Source organism: Theropithecus gelada, chromosome 11, assembly GCF_003255815.1.
Source record: "Theropithecus gelada isolate Dixy chromosome 11, Tgel_1.0, whole genome shotgun sequence".
In the NCBI taxonomy this organism is placed as follows: Eukaryota; Metazoa; Chordata; class Mammalia; order Primates; family Cercopithecidae; genus Theropithecus; species Theropithecus gelada.
Window position 1 is genome coordinate 76474162 of NC_037679.1, and position 27247 is coordinate 76501408.

The following is a 27247-nucleotide window of genomic DNA, read 5'->3' on the forward strand; positions in this document are numbered from 1 at the left end:
AGTTTTTATTGATTCCCCCAGACAATAATAGCAGCAATAACAGTCCCATTTAATGGACAACTACTACCTGCTAAACATTGTCCTGGATGTTTGTAATGATAACATTTTCGACACCTGGCCATAGTGGTGAGTACACATGACTAAGGCCTGGCCAGTCATAGCACCTCATACCCTTCCTCTAAAGTGATTGGTCTGAAAGGTAAGCAAGTGACTCAAGCAGAGCCAATCAGGCCTCTTCCCTGGAACTAATATACTGTTACTGGGTGAAGGAAGCAGTCTTCCTGCTGAGGCTGCTAAGCTGAAGCTATTAGTGGTATTGTTACTGCCGCTTGGGAAAGGCTCATCTGCAGGAGAAGAGACTGAGGTTTATACAAATCAAGAGATGAGACAAGCAGAGGACAGAGGAAACTGTGGATGCAATGCATTCCTTTATCTGTCTCCTTGGAGTGGGGTTTTTGTCATTTACAACGAAAAGAATCCTGACGGATACAGCCCATTATATACGTTGTCATACTGAACTGTCTTAAGAACCCTGTGACACTGATATTAATAACCCTCATTTTATAGATTAGGAAATTAAGGCTCAGAGAGGTGAAGTGACTTGCCCAAGGCCACACAGCCACTAAGAGGATGGTTTGATGACTCTGGATGCTCTATTTCCATTGTGTTGCTCTGCCTGTCTTGATAAACCAGTTGTCTGGGTTAGAGCAAGCTAACAACAGCTAAAAAATATCATTATTATTCCTGTAGGGCAGGAATGTCTCCCCAGCTAAGAAATCTACTGTTTCAGGGTTAGAAGGAATTTCAGAGTTCAGTTGAGGTTCTTTGGAAAGAGCAGGGAACTTGGAATCGGGAGGCTTCTAGGGGAAGTTCTGTTTGTTCCTAGCTGGGAAAATCAGTCACTCAGTGTCTCTGTATTTGAATGTCCTCATCTGTGAAAAGAGGATAATACTCAAGATACAAGATTGTTATGACAATTAAAGGAGATAAAGTACATGAAACTGTCTTAGACATATAAAGCCCTATATAAAAGTAATGTACTAATACTATTATTTATTCCTACGATGCTTATGCCTCATCTCAGTTGTGCCTCCATACTCCCACATATAGGGAATTCACTGTCTCTCAAGGCAGTTCTTGCCACCTTTGGACTATTTTGATTATTATGAAAGTTTTTCATATTCCAAGTTGAGATATTTTCTCCTTAGACTTGTGTTCATTGAGTCTTATTTTATCCCCATGGGTTTCTTTTTCTTTTTCTTTTAAATTGAGATGGAGTCTCCCTCTGTCACCCAGGCTAGAGTGCAGTGGTGCAATCTCGGCTCACTGCAGCCTCCACCTTTTGGGTTCAAGTGATTCTCCTGCCTCATCCTCCCAAGTAGCTGGGACTACAGATGGATGCCACCACACCTGGCTAATTTTTTTGTATTTTTAGTAGAGACGAGGTTTCACCATGTTGGCCAGGCTGGTCTCAAACTCCTGACCTCAAGTGATCTGCCTGCCTTGGCCTCCCGAAGCGTTGGCATTACAAGCATGAGCCACTGTACCTGGCTTCCCATGGGTTTCATCCATCCATCCATCTATCCATCCATCCATCTATCCATCCATTCATCCATTCATCTTCCTCCCTCCCTCCCTCCCTCCCTCTTTTTTCTTTCTTCATTCCTTTTTTGCACCCATCAATCTACTGAGGTAAATACTGAGGGAAATTGGAGAATCAAGAGCTTGTGCTAGTGTACATGTCCACACTAGCTTCATTCCACCTATCCAATTCTCCATCCAACAATTGGAATAATTTTCTAACATAGATATAATCCTGTCACCTCCTTACTTCAAGCCTACCAGTGGTCATCCATGGCCCTCATGATAGAATGAGCTGAAGATCTCTGTCTGATATGGCCCCTGACCACCTCTCCAGCCTTGCCTCTCCCCTCTCCCATCTCATGACTATCCTCAAACTGAATAGAGTGTGACCCAGCTGAACAGAGTGACTGACAATTGTTGGGATGGGCCACTGTCTTCCCCGCCAGGCCTCTGCACAAGCTCTTCTCTATGCCTGGAATATGCTGCCCACCACCCCTGCTCTTTACCTAGCTCAATCCTACTTATCCTTCAGATGTCGGTGGAGACATCACTTCCTCCAGGAAGCCTCTCCTACTTCCAAAGACTGGGTGAAATCGCTTCTCTGGTATTTCCAGAGTCCCCTGGGCTCACCTCCAGCCCAGCATAGATCACACTATGATTAGCTCCCTGCTTGCCTGTCTGTTTTCTGTCTCTGTGTTATATTGATGTCTGGTTCTCCAACACTTAACAGAGTCTCAATAAAGAGTTTTAAATGGATACCATCTCTCCTTTCATTTCTGTCTCTTGTCACTTGCCTCCATCCCTCAGGACGCTGTGAATTATAAAGAGAGCTAATGACTCCACTACAGTAGAGATGAACCACTCTGGGAGGGGCGCCTGTCTGCAATAGCTCTAGCTTACCACAGTAGCTGAACCACCACCATTAGGTGGTGTCTGAGGGATCCTCAGACAGAGACCCACAGTAAGTGAAAGGGGTGTGTGTGTGTGTGTGTGTGTGTGTGTGTGTGTGCATGCTCCTCACTGCAGCACTTTGCAAGGGTCCCAAACTCCTACTTTCCAACATCAGTACTGCCAGGGGCCAGGGTGAAAGGCTGCTCATAGGAGGCTGTGTGGCACAGTGGTTGTCTCCTGTAACTGGTGTTGACTTCCTGGGTTTGAATCCTGACTCCACAGCTTCCCAGCTGGGTACCCTAGGGTAAGTCATTGAATGCATCAGTGCCTCAGTTTCTCCCTCCGTAAAATGGTCTTGATAATAACAATGTTAACTTTTGGGGTCAGGATGAGGGTATTCAGCAACACGATGCCAGTAAAGTGTTCAGTATAGAGCTGGGACAGAGTAAGAACTTAGTAGACCTCAGTTATTGTCATTGCTCTCCTTTAAATTTAAATGATTCTGCTTATCCAGAAGGCCTGGGATCTGGTCCCAGCTCTGCCGCTAACCCTGTGGATGGCCCTGGATAAGTCCTTTTCCCTCTCTGCACTTCTCCCTGTGTTCTCGAATTCTCCTGCCTCAGAGCTTCAGATGAGCGGGCTTTACTGAGCAGCTGTGAAGTGGCAGTTGGACTGCCTGGCCCTGAGCCTGCTCTTTTGTGGGGGATGAGAAGGTGGGCAGTGGACCTGAATCATCCCAGAATGATATGCCTTCAGAAGCACAGGAGGGCATGGGTAAAGGGCCTGCAAGCTGAGAGGTCGTAGGTGGAGTGACCAACTTTGTTGATGTGCCCAGGACTTTCCTGGTTTTAGCATTGAAACTTCCATGTTCCAGGTACCCTGTCTGTTCTGGGATCAATAGATGTCCACTGAGCAGGATCATCATGTTTCTGGGAAAAGGATCTGGGGATTATGAGGTTGGGACAGGAACTGAAGGCTGGGGAGCGGGGGCCGCCCAACGCATCTGGCACTGCTGGTTGGGGGTACCTGGAGGTGGGATATGGTCTCAGCAAAGCGAAGGAGAAAGTAGAGGGGGAGGGGGAAGGGCTGCTGCTACTCTTTTTTTTTTTTGGATAGGGTCTCGCTCTGTTGCCCAGGCTGGAGCGCTGTGTCACAACCAGGGCTCCTTGCAGCCTGGACCTCATGCGCTCAGGCGATCCTTCCAACTCAGCCTGCTGAATAACTGGGACCACAGGCATACACCACCATGCCTGGCTAATTTTATTTGAATTTTAGTAGATACGGGATCTCCCTATGTTTCCCAGGCTGGTCCTGAACTCCCGAGCAAGTGATCCTTCCTCCTCGACCTCCCGTAGTGCTGGGATTACAGGTGTGAGCCACCGTGCTTGAGCTGTTTCCATTTTTGCACATCTCCTCCAAAGTATCAGCTGCCCTGTGGGATGAAAGCAGGGACTTTTCCAGCCTCTGGTGTTTGCTCTTCCTGCACCCCTTCCTGTTACCTACTTAGGAACTGGGTCTGTATCTATATCCTTCCCAGGCTGCCTTGTAGCTCTCCATACATGTTTGATGAATGAACACTGAACCACACTACAGGTTTCAAAGCCTCATTTGACTTTCTAGTCTAGGGGGGACTAGAAAGGTCTTTTGGCAAGACAACAACAATAATAGCTAATGTTTGTTGAGTATTTCTGTGTGCCTGTGAATGTTCTAAGCACCCTACAGCAGTGCAGTTTCTTTTAACTCAGAAAATGGTTGCCAGTCCCAGATAGCCTCCATCCATCACTGCTGACATGACACTACACACCAGGAAACAGTCTACCCCCGTACTTCTCAACAGGATGACTTTGTGCCTCAGGAGACACTTGGCAATGCCTGGAGACATTTTTGGTAGTCACAACTGAGGGAGAGGTGGAGACCAGGGATACCACTCAATACCCTACAGTGCGCATGGCTGCCCCCACCACAAAGAATTATCTGGACCATTATGTCAGCAGTGCAGAGGTGGGGAGACCCTACATGATATGCTTCATCTCCTATTTTATCCTCTCAATGGCCCCATGATGTAAGATCACAAAAGAGGAAACTGAGGGTCAGAGAGGTTAGGCAAATGCCCAGTGGAGCCAGGACGTGATCGCTGGTGGATCGGGTGTCAAATCCCATGCTCTTGGCCCCTGCTCTGGGGAAGCTGACTGGGAGATGAGGGCAGAGAGGCTGCCTTGGGCAGGGGCAGGGGGGCCACTCTGCTGGAGGGCGTGGATCCTCCGGATTGCTGAACACAGTCCTGCCTGAGGGTCACTGGAGGGTCGGGGTGTGGCAGAGTGGCTTGTCCAGAGCCCAGAGACAGCCTGTGGGGAATTTTCCTGGCTGGCCAGAGCAGCCACCAGATGGGAGATCGAGCAGAATGTAATATCTGGCCATCTGCAGCCAGCAGCCCCCAAATGCAGCAGGCAGCCCCTCCTGGCAGATAAGAAGATTCTTCCTGCAACCCTGTGTGCTGGAGTCACTGCTGGTCTAGGACGACTGGACTTTGGGGAATAGAGCATCTCACATGCAGTTGATACATGCATGTACTCACGTGCACACAAGACACATGCCTGCACACAGCCTCCACCTTTCAGGTGCCAGGGGCTCTGACGGGCCCTGAGACCATGGGTGACCACAACTGTTGGACCATCCACCTCTCTGTCACGGGCCTGCTCTTGTCTCTGTGCCTCTCCTTAGGAAACTGGTCAGAATTTACCTACGGTGGAGGATATCTTTGCCCCCTGTGCCAAGCAGAAGGGAAAACATCAAGATTGCTATGAGTGGAGGCACGATGCATTCAGGAGGGCATGCAGGGTGGCAAGGGGGCAGGTCACCCTCACCTGTCCTCAGTCTACCCTGTGCCTTCAGAATACCTGTTCTCCTCTCAGTCCTGTGAGTCTTCAGCAAGTGCTCCTCTCCTCTCTGATCTGCTTCCAAGGAAATACAACCAGCTTCAGTTTTTGGGACCTGAGAGAGTCTTTATGAGTTCCAGAATCACCCTAGAACAATGAGAACTACCATTCACTGAGGGTTTAAATCAGGCACCAGGCACTGTGATGCACATGTCTCCTCCAACTCCTGTGATAGCTCTGAGAGATGTTGACATACACCCCATTTTCTGAAGCTCAGAGAGGTGAAGTCTTTCTCCCAAGGTCACAGAGCAAAGCACATTATTTCAGGGTTTTCTAGGAAGTTGAGACTCGCTGTAGATCAGGCAGAAGAGTGCAGGGCAGGGCATATGGCAGGCACCCCAGATTCATCCATGTCTTTGTAGGGGATTAGGGAACCCTCTTCAGTGACAGACAAGAGCTGTTCATAACCAGTCTCACACCAGGCTGCCTGTCAGGTGTTGGGGAGCACGTGGCTTTTTGCAGTGGTTAAAATACACTCTTATTGTCAAGTGAAGAGGAAGTAAACATTGTTGACTCATTTGGTCAAAACTTTCTTTAAAAATAGGAGTATGACCCACTTCATATGGACTCAGCATCTGAGAATGGCTCAAATTCTTGAATTTGCATCTTCCAAGCCTTCACCCGGTTCAGAAGTTGCATTCTTCCTTGATTATCTCCCTGATTAACTAAACGTGACTGTGGACCAAGTCTGAGCCCGGCATGAGGAACACAAACATGAAGGCATGGGGGTGGTGGAGGTCTCTGCCTGGTGTGTCCATTCACCGAGATGAGTGACTATTTAAAGCACCTACTATGAGTTGAGTGGCTTTGCAAACTCGACACTTCCTTATCCTCTTGGTGGTCCTGTGAGTTTAGATGATTATCACTTTTATTTTACAAGTCAGGAGACTGGGACTTGGAAGAGTTTTGTGGCTTGATCAGGGTCCTGCAATCAGATAGTGGCAGGGGTGGGATGAGGACCTAGGCCTGGCTGGGGCATAAGTCCTTATCCCTTCTGGGCATGATCTCCACCCACATTTGGAAGACAGCCCTGGTCTGAGCTGGGCTCAGGATGGGCAGGGCCTCTTCATTTGCCTCCTGGGTTACACTGCTTAGCTTTGCTACCTTTGGGGGTTCAAGGCTGTTTTCCTCCCAATGGGATTAGCTCTGTTCTGATTTTAACCCAAATGGAAAGTTCTGGCTACAATTACTAAGGGCCCTTCTAGTCTCCAATGACACCACGTCAGACAGGCCGAGGAGTTTGCTCTCCTAGCCCAGAACACCCAGTCTGCTCCAGGCGAGGAAATCACATTACTGAATTATGGTTCATTTGCAAGGTTCCCCTGTCCAGCCAGGATGCTGGCTCCCTGACCCCATTAATCAGAGATTCAGCTTTCCAAGTGCAGGGCGGCCTCCGCAGTCCATGGTAGTTGTCCCAAGGACCACGGCCTGACCTTTGTGGAGCGAGATGCTAACACTGAAATCAGGTTTGAATTCCAGCAGCTCCTCCCAATTTGGAGGCAATTATCTAACTTCTCTGAGCCTCAACTTTCTCACCTACAAAATAGGGATAGTCATGGTGTCTGGCAGACTTTTCCCTTCCTTTTCTTTTTGTCTGTTAGTGTCCATTTTGCTTTTCGGCTGGCATTCCCTCTTCTCATATTTTTAAGGAGAGAATTCACCTTTTTCTCTGTTGGATGATCATGGATTCTGCTCTTCCCAATCCAGAGGCAGGTACTATTCACCCCATGGGGTCATAGAGAGGATTAAACAGGGTGATGCCTGCAGTGGGAAGATTTGAAAACCTTTCTTCCAACTTTTTTTTTTTTTTTTGAGACGAGTGTTGCTCTGTCGCACTCACCCAGGAGTGATCTCCAGCAGTGGTGTGATCTCAGCTCAGTGCAACATCCACCTCCTGGGTTCAAGTGATCCTCCTGCCTCAGCCTCCTGTGTAGCTGGGACTGCAGGTTCCTGCTACTGTGTCCAGATAATTTTTGTATCTTGGGTAGAGATGGGGTTGCACCACATTGGCCAGACTGGTCTCAAACTCCAGACCTCAGGTGATCTGCCCGCCTTGACCTCCTGAAGTGCTGGGATTACAGGTGTGAACCACCGCACCTGGCCCTTACAGCGATTTTGAAAAGCATTTACCCAGGGCCTGGCAGTTGGTATGGACATCAGCTGTCCCTCAAGGGGAGGCAGACTTCAAGACACCCCAGCTCAGTCTTGTATTTGGTCACACAGCCAGGTATTCACAGTCAGACCCCTTGTGACTCCTTCCCCTTCAAGTGTGGGTGAGACCTTGTGACCTGCTTCTAATGAATTGATACAGCAAAAGCAAGGGGCTGGCACTGCTGAGATCAGGTGACAAAAAGGCAGTGGCTTCTGTCCTTTCCTCTTGCCATTGCTCTCCTAAGAGCCCTGGAAAAGCAAGAGGCCAGGTTGCGAGCTGCCCTAGGGAGAGGTCCACGTGGCACAGAGCTGATGCCTCAGGCCTGCAGCCAGAGAGCACAACCCTGAGGCTTGCCAAGAGCCTCGTGGGTGAGCTTGGAAATGAAGTGAGCTATCTGCTTCCTTTTCCCCACCGTTGGGAGAATAGATGGTATTCTGTAAGCTCTGAAACCCTCTGTGATTTTTGCTATTTTTCTGTTAACTATTGCTTTAGCAACTGCCAGCAGCAAGCCCCACTGACGACATGCTTTCTATGTGCTAGGCGCTGTGTTAAGCCCATGTGTCTACCTTCTTTTTGAGACAGAGTCTCGCTGTGTCACCCAGGCTGGAGTACAGTGGCGCGGTCTTGGCTCACTGCAACCTCCGTCTCCTGGGCTCAAGCAATTCTCCTGCCTCAGTCTCCTGTGTAGTTGGGACTGCAGGCACCCACCACCGCACCCAGCTAATTTTTGTATTTTTAGTAGAGATGGGGTTTTGTCATGTTGGCCAGGCTGGTCTTGAACTCCTGACCTCAAGTGATCCTCCTGCCTCTCAGCCTCCCAAAGTGCTGGGATTACAGGCATGAGCCACGACGCCCGGCCCATTTGTCTACTTTTTTTTTTTTTTTTTAAATCCCTTTTTACAGAGGTGACACTGCAGCTTGAAAGGGTTAACAGTCTTGCATGTGGTCACACAGCCAGCATGTGGCTGAGCAGGGGGCACAAAGCAAAGTCAGCCTGACATTTTGGCACCTACTTCTGGACAGGTGTAGGCTGAGGCTTCTGAGAGAGGAGCCCCAAGAAGCCCTTTTTACATGCCAGGGAGCACCCTCTGCCCGCGGCAGGGTTGTTGGGGGTGCCAGTGTTGTTTTGCACTGAGGGTCATGCAGAGCTGAGACTGTTCTAGAGAGACTCAGAGACTGGGGGTTTGCAGCACCTTCCTCTTAGCTGGAGGAGAGCATGGGGGCAGGTCTGTGTGGCGGCAGCAGGATGGCTGAGTTGGCCTGCCTGAGCTTTGGACACTCCAGGTTTCTTGGCCACGCACTTTTGTTCCTGAGCTCAGAGGCTCTGGGCACAGGCTTCTGGCTATGGGTCTCTGGCGACTCCTGGGGGAAAGGGGCCCCACTTGTGTGACTGAAGAAGACAAGGACCCTCCGTGGTCATTCCTCTTCCCAGGGAACCTCCTCCGAGCCAAAGGTTTGTGGTTGCTGTGACCTCATCCTCTTGTGCCAGTTCCTGCTTCCCTGTAATTTATGGCCACGTCTGCATTAATTGATGCTGCAGAGGCCGTGAACTGGACTAATTGTTTCCAAATATCAAATTGCAAGTTTTCTTGGCTGATTACAGGGGCATCAGAGTGGAAAGTGGCAAGGTTCTGCTGTTGTGATAATGAATGAGGGACCCCAGGGATGCCATCTGCCCGGATGAGACTGAGAGACCTCCCCACGTGGCACAGTTACCCAGCAGGCTGGGACACCTCCAACCCCTGGTCATGAGAGGGGCACATTTCCTGGAAGGAGCTGGGGGAGTTCTTCTCTACGGCTATGTCTTCAATGTCCCCCATTATCCTGTGGTGATAATGGGACAGACAGAAAGGGGCCTAGTGATGCACTTCCAGGCCACAGAGGAAGCAGATGCTTGCGAGATCATCAACATCATCATCATTACCTTACAACAGCACCTACTACGTACTAGGAGCTATGCCAGACCTCTCCGTAGAGCTCATTTATTTAATGCATCATTGCTATAGGGAAGGTACTCTTTCCACTGCCATTTTACAGTGAGGAAACTGAGGCACAAAAAGGGGACATCACATAGCCAGTAGGTGGTGGAGCTGGTTTTTAACCCTGTGTAGTCTGACTCTAATACACATGCTCTTAACCACCACACCAAGAGTCTCTCCAGGGGGCTCTATGTCAGCCAGACGAGCTTGCATCTCCAGTTCTGGAAGCTTTGGGGTTGTAGATTTTTAAACTCCCCACTGTTTTCTTTTCGCTCTGTGTCCAGGCTGGAGTGCACTGGTGCAATCTTGGCTCACTGCAACCTCTGCCTCCTAGGTTCAAGCGATTCTCCTGCCTTAGCCTTCTGAGTAACTGGGATTACAGGCATCCGCCGCCACTCCCAGCTGAGTTTTGTATTTTTAGTAGAGACAGGGTTTCACCATGTTGACCAGTCCGGTCTCAAACTCTTTACTTCAGGTGATCTGCTCGCCTTGGCCTCCCAAAGTGCTGGGATTACAGGCATAAGCCACCGTGCCTGGCCCCCACTGCTTTCTAATTGTTCCAATTTCCATTCATTTCCAGGTCAGCCCCTCTGCACTTCCCTTATCCCAGTTACTCCAAGGCCTTTTCCCTTTCCTTCTTGACTTCCCACCTCCTCAGGTTGGGTGGATTTAGAAGAGAGTGGGAAGGGGGGAAGTAAAGCTTACTGAGTCCCTACTACCTATGAATAATTTTGCAAATGTGATCTCATTTAATACTTAAAAATATATATATTTTTTGTAATGAGATAATGAGAAAACTGAGGCTGAGAGGTATTTGACTTGCCCAAGATTACCCAGTTATACAAGTGGTAGAGCCAGGAATGGTCTGACCTCAGTCTGTTTTCATCGTGACATGTGGCCTCAGGATGAGCAGTCTGTTAATGCTTTGCATCTATTTCCAGCTGGGCATTTTTCACAGTGTTAACCATTTGATCAGGTGTGGCAAATATCTGTCATGTGTGCACAACCTGCCCTTCTCATGTCCCTGGCAGACATTACTAGTGGATCACAGTACACTCTCCTGCTGAGCCCGGATCTGCTCTCAACACTGTGGTCTAGGCATCATTACCAAACCCTTTGAGATGACATTTGATGTAAAAATCAGGCTGGGTGCAGTGGCTCACACCTGCAATCCTAGTGCTTTGGGAAGCCAGGGCAGGAGGATCTCTTGAGTCCAGGAGTTGGAGTCAAGCCTGGACAACAAAGCAAGGCCCCATCTCTATAACATTAAAAAATAAACATTAGGCTGGGCGTGGTGGCTCATGCCTGTAATCCCAGCACTTTGGGAGGCCGAGGTGGGCGAATCACGAGGTCAGGAGATCAAGACCATCCTGGCTAACACGGTGAAACCCTGTCTCTACTAAAAAATACAAAAAATTAGCCAGGCGTGGTGGCAGGCACCTGTAGTCCCAGCTACTCGGGAGGCTGAGGCAGGAGAATGGCGTGAACACAGGAGGTGGAGCTTGCAGCGAGCTGAGATCGTGCCACTGCTCTCCAGCCTGGGCGACAGAGTAAGACTCCATCTCGAAATAAATAAATAAATAAATAATAAAATAAAAATAAAAATTAGCCAGGCATGGTGGCGCATGGCTGTAATCCCTGCTACTCAGGAGGCTGAGGTGGAAGGGTTGCTTGAGCCCAGGAGTTCAAGGCTGCAGTGAGCTATGATCGTGCCATTGTACTCCAGACTGGGTGACAGAGAGATACCCTGTCTCTAAAAAAAAACCCCAAACAACAACAACCACCACCAAAAAAAAAAAAAAAAAAAAAAAAAAACCCACAAAAAAACAGATGCCACTCTTGTGATGGTCATCTTGAGGAAAAGGCAATAACTTCTGATTCCTTGGTCTCCAATCTCAACCTCAAATGCCTACGAGTCACAAGGGGGAACCAAGAAACCCGTCAATCTTGCTGAAAACAAGCCCAACCCAAAGTTTAGCCTCCTCCTCAAACACAACCAGTTTTGGAAGTTGCCCTTTCTGGATTAAATATTACCTCAGTGCTATTAAATTGCAACTCTCAACTTTTCCTCTTCAGAGACCTGCAAAGACAGACGAGGCTAAGCATTCTCATGGGCATCCCTAGATTTCATGGTTGGAAAAACATTTGGCAGAGAAGTAAAGCAGTTTAGTAGCTTGTAGCCACCAGGGCTGCCAACTCCCACCAGTGATAGCTTCATGGCGTCAGGCATGTTGTGGCTGAAATAGGACAGAAGGTAGGCGCAGACCCCCGTGTATCTACCTATGGTGAGCCCACGTCCTTTCTTCCTGCTCAGAAAAGTTTGTCAGTGACTGAAAGTGACATTTCTTTCAAGGACCTCCTGGAATCTGCTCTGATTTCTCTAGAATCCAATATTTGTATATCAAGCAAGTATCAAGACTTGTGTGCTCTGGAACCTCTTGATTGGTCCTGACACACCAGTGTCCCACCCCAGCAGTGAGAACCATTGCCCTAAGCCAGGAGGCCAGAAATGACCACTCCCCTCTCTAGTGCCCAGAGCCTCTTCCATGATGGCTGGTACTGAGTCCTACACACCGTGAATACTTGGTCTAGAAGTGAAATGTTGAGTCCCTGAGCCTGTTGCCTCCACAGTCTGCTTAAGACAGTTCCTGGGTTTTCCTGACCAGCTCTATCCCCTCTCTTTCTGATAAGAGCACCCCATTTTCCTTGGGAGAACAATTCAGCTTTTACTCTCATGGCCGTGGGATTGATTGAGGAGAAACAAGTGCCTCTAGGCAGGGCAATCAGAGGCAACACACACTAACTGAGTTCTACCCCACCACTTCCAATACTCTCCAATTCCACCTCAATTATAATTGTTTCAGAGCGCTTATTAGGGTCTGACTGTTGTCTGCCCACTAGAATGTAAGCTTCAAGATGGCAAGGACTCAGTCCATTTTGATTACTCATGAGCCTCAATTCTTACAATGGTGCCTAGAATATAGTAAGTGCTCAATAAAGACTTGTCAAATGAATAAATGGTGACTTGACTTTGGCAAAAGAGAGTCTAAAGGACAGCCTTTCTTTCCACTGGTGTTGTTAAAGGGATAGAACAAAAATCTTCCTTGAGAAGAGCCTGCCTGAGAATGAAGACTGCACAGAAGAAAGCAGACCTGAGAGGTGAACAGAGAAAGATTCCTGATAATGCTGGTCACCTGGGATCCAGCTGTGTCTGAAGCCAGAACTAGAACCACTGCTTAGATGGCTGCTTTCTCATTTATTCTACTATGAGTAATTCATATGTTAGGTGCTGGGTAATACTTTGGCAAATAAAAATCCATGATCCCGCCTTCATATTCCAGAGGAGGAACTAGACAGCATAAAAGCAAGCAAATGAACAAAAGCCAAAATCATTAGCCATGATAAAGGCTGTAAAGAAATATCATATGATGGATAGGTGCAGTGGCTCAGGCCTGTAATACCAACACTCTGGGAGGCTGAGGTGGGAGGATCACTTGAACCCAGGAGATTGAGGCTGCAGTAAGCTATGATTGCGCCACTGCACTCCAGTCTGGGTGACAGAGTGAGACCTTGTCTCAGAAAACAACCAGTAACAAAAACTCAAAAATCTTGAAGATTGAGAAGTACCTCTGCCCTTCCAACAAAGAGGAGGTGTTCCAAGTAGAAGAAACAGCACATGCAAAGGCCCCGAGGTTGGAGGAAGCTTGGTAGGTGTGAAGATGCCGGAATCCTGGCACGTACAGAGTGAGGGAACACCTGGCTCGAGACAGAGTTGGACATTAGCACATATCTTAGCCTAGAACTTGGAGATCAAGATGAGGCATTTAGATTTTATCTGATGTGCCCTGGAAAGTGACAGAAGGATCTGGAACAAGGAATGACAATCACCTTGTGTCTAGACAGATTCCTCTGTCTGCTTAAGGCAAACACATTGGGACACAGGGTGAAAGAGGACGTAAGGGCTACTGGCGAGAGAAAGACTGGGTGAGCGTGGTGATGCTGGACAAGGCAAGAAGTGGGCAGAGGCAAGGACTGTGGTCCAGCTGAATTTTCGGAGGCCCTCTCATGTGCACCCACTCTTCGGAATCATTCTCATAGATACCCTGTGGGACGCCCACCCCCCAGCCTGGCCCTGCGTAGGGCTGAGTCATATCTAATTATAGCCTTCCAGGGTGATTTCCTTACCTGCTTTTTTCTGTGTTTTTAAGCTCTTCATTACTTCCTAATTGTCCTGATTTTAATTCTTTCTTGTTCTTGTCAAACATCCATTTAAAAAATGAGTCATCATTAACTGCATGCCACTCTTCATTTAGAATTAGGCCCATTTCACCCTTTCTCTCTCTCTTTTTTCCCTCTTCAAGAAAACTGGGGGATTAAAAAATTACACTTTTCTGACATCCTTTCTTTATCTCTTTTGCTAGCACAAATGCTGTTGGCTGCTCAACTGCCTAAGGGTTTCTTCTGTAGCCCAAATGAACAACTTTGTGCTTCCAGCCTTTGATAGCTTTTGGGGGCGTTGATCACTGAGCCAAACCTCCAGGTCTCAGCCTCCCATAGTGGCCTGCTCAGGCATGAGTCAAATCAAGACTAGACTATCAGGGGACATAAAGCTGCTGCTCACCTTGCAAGTGAAGCTGGCCTGGCCTTGACCCACTCCCTGTGCAGTAATCCTAGGCACTTCTAATGTTGCAACTCCAAAAACCAGCAAGACAGGTGCTATCATTCAATCAATCAACAAATATGTATACTGGGTCACAGGCCTCTGCTGCGAGATAGGACAGAGCTAACGGTAGGTTCTGGATTCAAACTGCCTGAGGCTACTTTTTTACAGCTGGTAGAATTTGAGACAAATGACTTAACCATTCTGAACCTCAGTTTCCTCATCTGTAAATTGGCGGAATACAAACACCCTACTTACAGGGTTGCTTTGTGAATTGAAATGGATCCTATTGAAGCCATTGTCTAGCCATAGGTGATGAGATCTTGAGGGAAATGTACTTTACACAGAGGAAGAGGGATAGACATCAGCAAGTGTCAGTGGACATGGTCACTCAAGCTGAGTTTTCAGATGGGATGAGAAATAAAAAATAAATTGGTCAACTCTCAAGAAGGGGCCTATGGCACAAAGAGAACATATTGTATGATTCCATCTTATGAAGTTCAAGAAGAAGAACACTACTGATGGTGGTAGATGTCAGAATGGTGATGACCCATAAGGGTGGGTTATTTTTTTTACTATTTTTTTGAGACAGGGTCTCACTCTGTTGCCCAGGCTGGAGTGCAGTGGCACAATCATAGCTTACTGCAGCCTCAATCTTCTGGGCCCAAGCAATTCTCCAGCCTCAGCTTCCCAAGTAGCTGGGACCATAGGCATGTGCCACCATGCTCTGCTAATTGTTTTGATTTTTTAATAGAGATGAGGTCTCACTACGTTGCCTAGGCTAGTCTCAAATTCCTGAGCTCAGGCAATTCTTCCGCCATGGCCTCCCAAAGTGCTGGGATGATAGATGTGAGTCACTGCACCTGGTCAAGGGGTGGGTTATTGATTGGGAAGGGCACAGGGATATTGTAGGGTGTGTTGGTAATGCCCTGCATCTTGATCCAGGTGGCAGATACACAGGAGCCTTGTTAAAACACAGCAAGGGTGTACCTTTAATATTAGTACACTTATCTGGGTATAAGTTATGTCTATAACTCTCATTATAACTCTTGGTATCAAACCCCTTATCTACCCACTCTACCCAGTTATTTTTCTTCTATATGTCCATCTATTCATCCATCTATCCTTCCATTCACCATTCATTCATCCTTCCTTCCATCAATCCATCTTTCCATTATCCAACCATCCATTCATTCACTCATCAATCTATCCATCATGTAATCATTCACCCTCCATCCATATTTCCTTCCTTCCTCTTTTCCTTCCTTCCTTCCTTCTTTCCTTCCTTCCTTCTTACTCCCTTCCTCCCTTTCTTCCACCCATCCACCCATTTGTCTTTTGGTCCATTCATCCACCCACCCACCCATCCATCCTTCTATTCGTCATTCATTCATTCATTCATTCATTCAGCAATTCATCCATTTATCCTTCCTTTCTTCCTTCATCCATCCTTTTGCTCATTCAGAAACTAGTAATGGCTCCGACAATATGCCAGGCATTGAATCAACTCAACTAGGAGGATGCGACAATGAAGAAATCACCATCCTTGCCCTCTCTCAGTTCAGTTCAGGAGACGGAACCCAAATCCACCTCTACGATGCACCATGGAAAGTGCTACAGGGGTGAAATGGAGCCCTGTGCTTACAGCTAGAGAGTCTGGGAAAGGGATGTGTATTTCAGAGGAGTTGATATCTTGGATGAAATGTGAAGGCTGACCTGGTGTTTACTAGGGTAAGAAAGGTCAGTGGCATTCCAGATGGGCCGAACAGTGTGTGCAAAGGCATGGGGATGAAGGAGCAACTCAAGTTCTAGGACTTGCATATTCAGCCTGATGAGCGTATAAGGAGTGTGGGCAGAAGACTTACAGGTCTTAAGGCTGGTGGGGAGGACCACCTGGTGGAGGACTCTGTGTAGGAGACAATTGGCCCTGGCTGCATTAACTGCATGGTACTTAGGGAAGGAGGAAACTATTTCTAAGGCAGTGGCCAGCCCCAGACCCTTCTGACATATATAAACAAAAGCCCTTCCAAAGCTATACAGGGACATCTATCTCTTTTCTCAAAACCTGAAGATGTCTGAGGTCTGGAGGAAAAACAGGCCCTAGGCCATGATTAAATATCTACGATATGCTTAGTTATGTGTGCAATTTAGATTTAATAAGAGGGCTCCTGGATTGTATAATAAAATACAATGAGCATGTTACCAGGTGAGGCCTGATTTTTATTTAATTAGATGTTAGCTTCATGTGGCTTCAGGGAATGAGAAAAGGACTTATGGGTTAGGGGATGACTTTTGCAGTAAGATTTAACTATGTCCCTCTCTAGGGTATATGTCGAAATTACCAAAGGAATATAAAAATCAGGGAAAGCCTTTAATAGTGCTGAAAACTAGGGGAGATTGGCATCCATATAAATTCATATAATTTATGCAAAATAGAGTGTGGATGAGATTTGACTGAAAGAAGGTCTGAACAGATTTATAGAAGGTCATGAAGGAGTAAGTCACCTTCCAGTTAGTGGAACAGACCCCAGAGCGTACAACTGTCAGGAATGGGAAGTAACAAATAGGTTCATTTAAATCCAGCTGGTGCCTCTGGGAAGGATGTAGTACGGGCCACCATGTTGTCGTGAAGCCCAAGTGGGTGTTAATCCTTGGCTGGTGGCCACTGAGGGAAGCCAGGCTCGGCAGGCAGTAAGGGCATTGCCTTCATTATTTCTCTGATTCCACAATTACCAGAGAAAAGACACCATTTGGCCCAAGGCTGAGCCACCTGCTGAGGTTGCCCATGATAACCATCCCTCGCTCTCCTCTCCTGGGTGGCTGGAATCCCCAAATGGAAATGTTCAACTGAGATAAGTCCAATTTTCCCCTTCTTGTTTCTGTTGGCCTTGATAGGATTAATAGGGCTCATGTAACCTTAGAAACATGGAGGACCAATTCAGATATTACCAAAGAGGGAGTAGAACAAAGAGAAAAATAATTTGAAAAAATAGAAAACTGTCTTGAGGCTTCAGTCTATAATTGGCTGAGCCGAGTGAGTATCTTAGCCAAATCTAACAAAAATCAATATCAGGAATTTCAGAATAAGAAAAAATTTCTGCAAGTATTTAAGAAAAAAAAAAAATGAAGCAAAACCAAACCCCAAACCTCAAACAACCACCGCCACCACCCAGGTGATCTTTATAAAGGAACAGAATCAGGCTTGCCACAGATTTCTAAAACTTGATACCACAAGCGAAAGAAGCAAATAGGCAAAAGAGTTGAACAGGCACTTCATGAAAGAATATTTCCAAACGACTGCTAAGTAAGCCTGTGAAAAGATGTGCAAAGTCATGACATTAGAGAAATACAAATTAAAACCACAGTGAGCTCTCTCTACACACCTGGAATGGCCCAAACCAAACAAAATAAGAATTTAAACCCTGGCAAATTCCAAGTGTCGACAAGGACATGGAGCAAGTAGAGCTCTCATGCATGGATGGTGGAAAATGGTGCAGGCATGTTGGGAAATTCTTTGACAGCTTCTTACAGTGTTCACCTCCTATATGATCCAGCAATCCCACACCTACGTACATACCTGGGGAAATGAATTCAGTGTCTACAGAAAACACCTGTATAATAACAGTAATCCCAAACTGGAAAACACCCAAATATCTATCATGAGGAAAATGGATAGACAAACTATGGTACAGTCATTCAGTGGACTAATACTCAGACAGAAAAAAATAATTAAAAGGAACAAATTAGTGATATACACAACACAGGTGAATCTAAAAGAAATAAGACCTAGTGTTCGATAGATCAGTAGGGTGATTATAGTTATCAATAATACTATTGTACACTTCAAAATGGCTAGAAGGGAATAAAACAGATGTTCCTAGCATAAAGAAAAGATATAGCCTGGGCAACATAGTGGGACCCTGTCTCAACATAATAAAATAAAATAAAAGAAGCCAGGTGTGATGGTAGTATGTGCCTGTAGTCCCAGTTACTCGGGAGGTTGAGGCAGGAGGACCCCTGGGGCTCAGGAGACTGAGGATGCAGTGAGCTATGACTATGCCACTGCACTCTGGCATGGTGACAGAGTGCCCTGTCTCAAAAATAAAATAAAATAAAGAGTCAAAGTGATGAATATCCCTATTACCCTGATTTAATCTTCACACATGGTATGAAATGTAACAAATGATCACACATACGTGAAAATATGTACATCTATTATGTATCAATTAAGAAAAACTTAATGTGGAGTAGAATAAGCCAGACATAGGGTCCAGACTGTGTGATTCCATTTATATAAAGTACAAGAAGAGATAAAACTAAATTGCTATGATTCTAAGGGTGGTTGCACCTGGGGGTAGAAGAATGCCTGCAAAGGAGAATAAGGGGACATTCCTGGGTCATGGAATTGTATTAATCTGTTTTCATGCTGCTGATAACGACATACTTGAGACTGGGTAATTTATAAAGAATAAGAGGTGTAATGGACTCACAGTTCCACATGGCTGGGGAGCCTCACAATCATGGCGAAAGGCAAAGGAGGAACAAAGTCATGTCTTACATGGTGGCAGGCAAGAGAGAGAATGAGAGCCAACCATCAGATCTCATGAGACTTATTCACTACCACAAGAACAATATGGGGGAAAATGCCCCCCTGATTTAATTATCTCCCACCAGGTCCCTCCCACAACATGTAGGAATTATGGGAGCTACAATTCAAGATGAGATTTGGGTAGGGACACAGTGAAACCATATCAGGAATATTCTTATTGTGGTCCAAGAATTTTCCACTCTTATATTTACCTTTCAGGTGCCATGAATGTATTCTCAGACAAAAACCCGGAAAGTCTGCCACTTGTGTGCCCTCAAACAAAACAAAATGAAAAACTCAAATGCAAGCCCTTTTTGACCAAACAATAAATCAAAACAAATAATCCAAGAATGGGGAGATCATGGATTTTAAGAACTGATATTGAGCAACAAAACCAGAAAAACAAAAATATAAATCTATGTATATTTTTGTTAATAGTTACTGACAATGCAAATATAAAAATAATTATCTGAAGTGGGATCTATTAAATAAAACTATTTTATTAATACTAATAATTTGAATCTAAGCTCCTAGAATATGATGAAAGAAATTCTGAAACTAGGGAGAGAAGAAATAAATCTTAAAGAAATAAACAGATATAGGAAAAAAAGATGAATGTTCAAGGAGAGTTATGGAGTTATTGATGAGACAGAAGAAATGATCTAAATTTTCATAATGGAGGACTATATGACAGCATATTACACAGTCCATAATATTATGTCCTTTTTCTCATCTGGACTCTTTCAGTTATAGGGTAGATGACCTCAAGTGAGCCTCAGATTCCTCATTTGTAAAATAGGGTCATTCATTCATTCAACAAATATTTACTGAGCACCTACTAACCGCCAGGCACTGTGGAAGGTCCCCAGAACACAAAATGAACACACCAGGGTTCTGCATTCATGTAGCTCACATTCTAGTGTGTAAGGAGGTAATGGTGCTGCAGAGAACATTACGACAGGGTAGAGAAACAGAGGGGGACAGGATATGCTGGGGTGATCAGCAAATGCCTCTTTGAAGAAGAATCACTTCATCAGAGACCTGACAGAGATGAGAAACTGAGAAAATGAGCCCTTGGAAGGCTTTGAGTAGGGGAATGATGTCATCCAACTCCTATTTTAATAGAATCCTTCTATGTGGGATCATAAATGTAGGGTCACTCAAGGATTCATGGACAACAGGGGTTAAGGGATGGACAGAATATGGTACACAACCATCATGAAATAAGGGTTTTTGTTTTTATTTTTTGAGACTGGGTCTTGCTCCATCACCCAGGCTGGAGTGCAGTGGCTGGATCCTAGCTCACTGTAGCCTCGAACCCCTGAGCGCAAGTGATTTTCTCACCTCAGCCTCCTGAGTAGCTGGGACTACAGGCATTCACCACCATGCCTGGCTAATTTTTTTAAAAAACTTTTTGTAGAGACAGGGTCCTGCTATATTGCTCGGCCTGGCCTCAAACTCCTGGCCTCAAATGATCTTTCCTCCCTGGCCTCCAAAAGTGTTAGGATTACAAGTGTGAGCTGCTGCACCCAGCTGAAAGAATATATTTGAAACTCCACTTGCACCTAGGAGAAAGTAGAGTTTTTTCTGTTGTGGGGGATGGGAACGGAGGCAACTAAAATCTTGATTTGGTCCATTGTTTTCCAGTTTTGCTCCAGAGACAGGGCTCTGGCTATGCTGAGACTGTTTGCAAGGCCCAGTAGACATGGCATGATTTGCTCTGTGTGGCTTCTGCCACACTCTCTGCAACTCCATTGGAAGAAATGGACGGAAGGGTCATTACCAAGTTTTCGTCCACATAGCCTCTGATGACCTTTCTGCAGGCAAAGGGTGACAACATTTTCCTGAAGTCCCTTGCTCTTCCCTGCCTCACCAGGAAATGTGTCAATGCCGCAGGAGTACTGGTCAGCTGGGATCCCTCCCCAGGGGCTTGGTGAGAAGAAGATGCTGTGTCATGAAACGTTCCCCTAGGGATTCTCCAGGGGTCCAACCCCTTTCTCCAGCCTTTGAAGCCTAGCTGCTGTAGAGCTGAGACTTCTTTAACTGAGACCCCTGCTTCCTCTCTTGCTGTCCCTAGGGATAGGAGTCAGGGGGGTACCTGGAAGTACTCTCTTCCTTCATTCACTCATTCATTAATTTATTTAGTCAATACCATCTAATGCGCAAACTCAACAGGTTTAACTCCCACAGGGGAAGTGGTGGGGCACAATGGGGAAGACCATGGACTCTAGACTCAGCCAGCCCTGGGTTCGAATCTTGGCTCTACCATTTACTCCCTGGGTAATGTTGGGGAAGTCACTTTACTTCTCTGTGACTCAGTTTCCTTCTCTGTAAAATGGAGATCCTCATGGTACCTACCTCGTAGAGCTGACAGATTTGTGCACATAAAATACTTAGCCTTGTAATTGGCATATGATGATAAGACAAAATGGAAACTGCCGTTGTTATTATTATTATTATTGCTAAATCTGCCTGAATTTGAATCCCAGTGATGCCACTTACTTTTGTGTGACTGGAAGGTTATAGAACCTTCTTCTTTAGGGGTGTTGGAGACTTCAGTGAAATAATTCAGGGTAAGTATTTGGAAGAGGGCCTAATATAAGAAAGTAGTAAGTGTGAAATCAGTACAAAAAGGCCGGCTGAGCGTGGTGGCTCACGTCTGTAATCCCAACACTTTGGGAAGCCAAGGCAGCCAGATCATTTGAAATCAAGAGTTCGAGACCAGCCTGGCCAATATGGTGACACCCCATTTCCACGAAACATACAAAAATTAGCTGGGCATGGTGGCCTGCACCTGTAATCCCAGTTGCTTGCGACACTGAGGCAGGAGAATTGCTTGAACCTAGGAGGTGGAGGTTGCCGTGAGCCGAGATCATGCTACTGCACTCCAGCCTGGGTGATAGAGCAAGACTCTGTCTCAAAAAAAAAAAAAAAAAAAAAATTAAAAACATTTTTTTAAAAGGACAAATTTCCCCCCAGTGTTTCATGCCACACTGACACCAGAAAAGGAAGGGCAGAGGCCATTTGACCTGGAGGAGGGTGGAGAGAGTGGTCGTTTGGGCCCCCCGCTGTGGAAAGAACCCCTTGGAGTGATCTGTCTGCTTTGCACATATCTGTTTGTAACCTTCCCACACCCTGCCCACCGGCCTAGACTGTTATGTAGTCAGCAGAGTTGAAGGGGGCACAGTGCAGCCACAGACAGCATGGACTTCAGAGCCAGACTGACCCAGTTTGAGTCTTGACTCTGCTGTCTCCTGGTTGTATGACTTGGACAAATCCTCTCACTCCTCTGGTCCTCAGTTTTCTCATCTGTAAAATGGGGACGATAATAATGGTGCCTGTCTGGTTGGGTTGGTGAAGGATTAAATGAGATCATTCCACACTGCCTGCACCTCCTATGGGCTAAGCCTAATGGAAGGTACCAGGGAACATCCGTGAATAGGACAGGTATGGTCCCTGGCCTTGAACAGGGGACACTGTCATGGTCAGCTTTCAATAACCCTCATCAATCATCATAATAATTAAATGATGGTGTTTGTTCTCTTGAATCTGCCCCAAACAATACAAATAGCCAAGGGCTGGGTTAATTATCCTCTTCTTTGAACACCTCTGACCTCAGTTTTCCCCAGGCTTGTGAGATGCTAGGTGGCTGATCACTGGCACTCTTGTAGGAAGGTCACCAGGCACCAAGATGGCCTGAGACTCCTCCACCAACCTGGCCCCATTCACGGAGGACACATCTCTTTCCTGCATCTTCGAATCTGTGGCTATGAGACATCTCAGAGCACACAGGCTGCATTTATTGAATGAGAACGAACCTTTGCCTGGGAAAGGGGTTCATTGAGAATGGTTTAGGCCAAGAAATTTCAAAGTTTGCTTTTAGACCAGCTAACAGAATTATTGAAGGGGCATTTGGCTGATGCTTAGTATTTAAGTTCGAAAGAAAAGGGTCGTGAGAGTTTCTGGCAAAATCACTTGGGTTTTTCCTGGGAAAATAGACAGGAGGATTGATGGAGGATCCACCGGGGGCTTGCCAGACCTTGGCTACTGATAAATTACAGAGAACTTGACTCAGCAGGAGCAGTCGGGCCTCATTCTGTTTCAAGGACTGATAATAAAATAATAGACCCTTCTACCTCTACTATTTATCTGAGCTTTCTGACAACTTGTGAGGCAGGCAGGTTAGGCATAATTTGCCTGAATTATAAATGATGAAACTGAAGCCCAGAGAAGCTAAGGAACTGCCCTAGGCCACATAGCTAAGTAATTGACAGTTTCTTAGCGCCAAATTGTATGCTGGTGCTACTAACTGTGAGGACTCTAAACAAGTGCACGACCTCAGCCTGCAACGAAAATGTCACTGTGATACATTGCAAAAATGATGACAATAGTCTGTGACTCCTCCCACTAAGGGGGGAAGTATGTTTCTCCATCCCTTGAATATGGGCTGGTCACAGAACTTGCTCTGACCAGGAGAATACAGCAGAAATGATATTTCTCAGTTCCCAATGTAGTCTTCAAGAGACTGTGTAGCTGCTCTTGTGCTCCTAAAATGCTGCCACTATCACATGTACAAGCTTGGACATGGCTGGAGGATGAGAGACCACGTGGAGCAGAGATGACCCATTTCAGCTAAGAACTGTTTGGATCAGCCAGGCTGCAGTTGACCTGGTAGCTGATCACAGGCGCATGAGGGAGCCTATCTGAGATCAGAAGTATCACTCATCTGACCCAGCCCAAACTGCCAATTTGCAGAACTGTGAACTTAAATAACTTCAAATAACAAGGACTAGCATTTTGGGGTGGATTGTTACACAGCAAATGCTGACTGATACATCACAAGGAGAGACAGTTTCAAAGGACCATCACTGATCCAACATGTCAGACTAGGAGTATCCATAGAGATAGGACCTTCCTCTCTTGGGAGGTCAGAGCCTCAATACATGCCATCTTGTGGTCAGCCTTCTTAGAGATTCCCCAATCTGCTTCCAAAGTTAGGACCACAAATGCCTCTTGCACAATGAACAGATGTTTTGCAGCATGCCTGGACTCTACCTGCTAGATGCCAGTAGCACCATCCACCCAAGTTGTGACAACCGAAAATATGTCCAGACATTGTTCAATATTCCTTGGGGGATACAATTGTCTCTGGTTGAAAACCACTGACATAGCCACCCTCTGATGCCCAAGAAACAGGGCAGAACTTCCTCCATGGCTGAGGATGGCAGAAGGTGGAGAGAGGCAGCTAAAAATAACGCTGCCCAATCAAGAATTATAAATCACCGCGAAGGGAGTGCTCTCACCCAGATGATGCCATCTGTTTCCAAGTTGGTGGTGGAGGTGCCTGGGTAAGCTGGCCTGGAGGGGAAGGCAGAACGGGGAAGAGATGGGGAAAGTGGGGAATAAGTGGAACCAAGGTGGGAGGGATGGGGATTCAGAAGGCTGAGATGAGAAGAGATAGTGTCTTGGGTTGGTTTCCCCAGAGGCACACTCTGAGATGAAGATTCCTGCCACTGTGATTTATTGGGAAACGTCCTCAGGAAAAATGACAGAGAAGAGGGGGAAATAGAACCACAAAGGGAAGACAGCCAAGCAAGCCTGTGATATCAGCAAAGTCCCCTGGAGGCTCAGTCCTGGAGGGCAGTACTGCAGACTGCGTGGGCAATACCCTGGAGATGTTCTTGTTAGTGGCAAGGGAGCTGCACTCCCCCTGTCACTGAGGTTCACCCTTTATGGGTCACCCATAGAAGAATGCACATTCCCAGGAACTCAGGGTCTCTCCCAGACAAAGCCTGAGGACAGCCCGCTGCAGAGAGATGCAGCTGCCAGCTGTTGGGAGTAAAAATGCACCAAGAGCTGGTATGTTATGCAAACATGGTGAAGAAATCTTAGTGACTGTGCACAGGATAATGACAGTGTCTGCTGTGGACGTCCAGAGAAAAAAGTAGACTGAAGAGCAAGAATACATACGCAGCTGCCTTTTATCATATTAAGTGCCAGATACTGTGCCTGTCGCTTAATGTATGACCCCAGCTCATGCCCATGATAAGTCAATGAGTTGGTTGTTATTGTTCCCGTTTATAAATGAGCTTCCGGATAAATGATGCTCAAGTCACACCTCTGTAAAGTGCCAGAGTAGGATTTGAACTCAGCTCTTCCTGGCACTAAATTCTTTTTGTGGTTGTTGTTGTTGTTGTTGTTGTTGTTATAGAGTCTCGCTCTGTCGCCCAGGCTGGAGTGCAGTGACATGATCTTGGCTCACTGCAACCTCTGCCTCCTGGGCTTAAGCGATTCTCCTGCCTCAGCCTCCTGAGTAGCTGGGATTGCAGGTGCCTGCCACCATGCCTGGCTAATTTTTTGTAGTTTTTAGAAGCCAGCTTGGTCTCTAACTCCTGACGTCAGGGGATGCTCTCACCTCAGCCTCCCAAAGTGCTGGGATTACAGGCGTGAGCCACCGTGCCTGGCCCCGGGCACTAAATTCCGACTATTGGGCTCTGGCGAAGAGAAAGAGAGGTACAGATGAAGAAGTGGAACCTAGATGCATGTCTTAGATGAGGCAAAAAGAGAGGCTGGGGCTGCTGGGATCCCAGCCTTTCCTTCCACATCCCCGTTCTCCTGCCCTTGCTTCCTTCTGTCTGGAAAAAGAAAAAATTGCCTTGAACCAGTGTCAGCCAGCCTGGCCCATGCAGAGCAGCTTGAGACCAGCTCCTTTAGGTGAAGGAGCCATAAGGAATGGTTGACCCCCAACCCCGCAGTCCTCAGGATTAGGACCTAGGGGAGGCTGGATGAGCACTTGGGGTGGCCGGAAATAGGGTGATCTGTGGGGTCATGGAGGCTCCGAAGGCAGGGAGCCCAGACCCCGATGCCTCTGGGAGCCAGGCTGCATGGTCCTCGGAGGCATTGGGGTCTGAGGTCATTTACACCGGGGTGTAAATGAGAAAGTGGGTGAGGTTAGGGGCTGGATTGAACTGGAGAGCCTATGACCTCGTCTGCGGTGGGCACCTATTGCTGCCCTTCCACTTTGACTGATTGTCCCCAGGTGAGAACATGGAGCCTTCAGTGTCATCAGGCTCTCTGATTTTTCATAAGAAGCTGGACATCTAGATTATTTTGTTAAAAATGTGAAATCCCAAATTATAAATCTCGACGGCTAACCTCAAAAAGCAAACCCAATCAGGCAAAACATGACAGTCTACATGACACATGCCCACCTGAGAGCTACTTACATGTGACCACTGGCCTATCGAGGTGAAGAAATGGGGACAGGTAGACGGCAGTGGAAATGGTGAGACCATAATGGTAAAACTTACTTTACAGGACCCTAACTTTAAGAAAACCAGTACCTCTTTCTCTCTTCCATTCCCTTCTCCTCTCTCCAGCCAGCCCCACTCCACCCCTGCCACCTCCTTTTGCCAGAAATTTTACAACTGATGAACTTTTCACCTAACCTCAAATACACTGCAGTCATTTCATACCTCTGTACCTTCGCACATGCTGTTCCCCCTGCCTGGAATGCCCTGTCACCCCTTCTTCTCTGGCTCTGTTCATTCTAAAGAGGAACTCAGGTGTTAAGCTCTTGGGCCCAGCCCTCATCACCTCTAATACAGAACATAATTCCTGTTATCGTAACCTGCTGTTTAATGGATTTGTGTCCCTCTGTTTTCCCCATCCTTAGCTTTAGGAGGGCAGTAACAATACAGTGCCTGCCACAGAGAAGGTGTGCACCAAAACTGTGAACCCCCTCTCGGTGGCTTCCTGTGGCTGCTGGCACAGGGACTGACCGTATTGTTAACTGTGGCTGCTGGCACAGGGACTGATCGTATTGTTAATGAGGCCAAGGTGAGGGTTCTGTTTCTTCCTTACATGCTCGGGAACCTATGTCAGGGTAGCTAAAAACTCAAGGGAGCCCTGAAGTTATCTCAGACTACTGATAACAAACATCCCTGATCATTCTGCTTTTCTGTATTTCCTAATTCGTTTACAAAGAATACACACGTATGCCATTAAAAACAAAGTCTTGATAGACTATAAGTACAGAAAGTCTGACTGAATTGACTTCAGGAATGAAGGTTCCAATCCCCAAATACAACTAAGAGTCTTTCCTTCTTTGCATCTGCCTACCTGCCTCTCCATCCGCTGCCCTCATACCAAGGTGCCAGACTTATCTGTCCATTATCTGCCCTCCTCTACTTGGCTCATGCTCATTTATCCTTCACGTCCCAGATTAGATCCACCTCCTCCAAGAAGTCCCCCTGGGTTTCCCAGGTGGGTGAGAGGCTTCCTCCATGCTCCCGCAGTGCACTGCCTTAACCAGTCACATCTCCTGCGGCCCCCGACCAGAAGGAGTCCCTCATGTCTTTCTATGACCTGCCCACAGGTCTTGCCAACTGCAGGGAATGGGGGTCTCAAACCCAGACACCCGAAATTATCTCCCAATGTGGTTATTCGTGCAGTCAC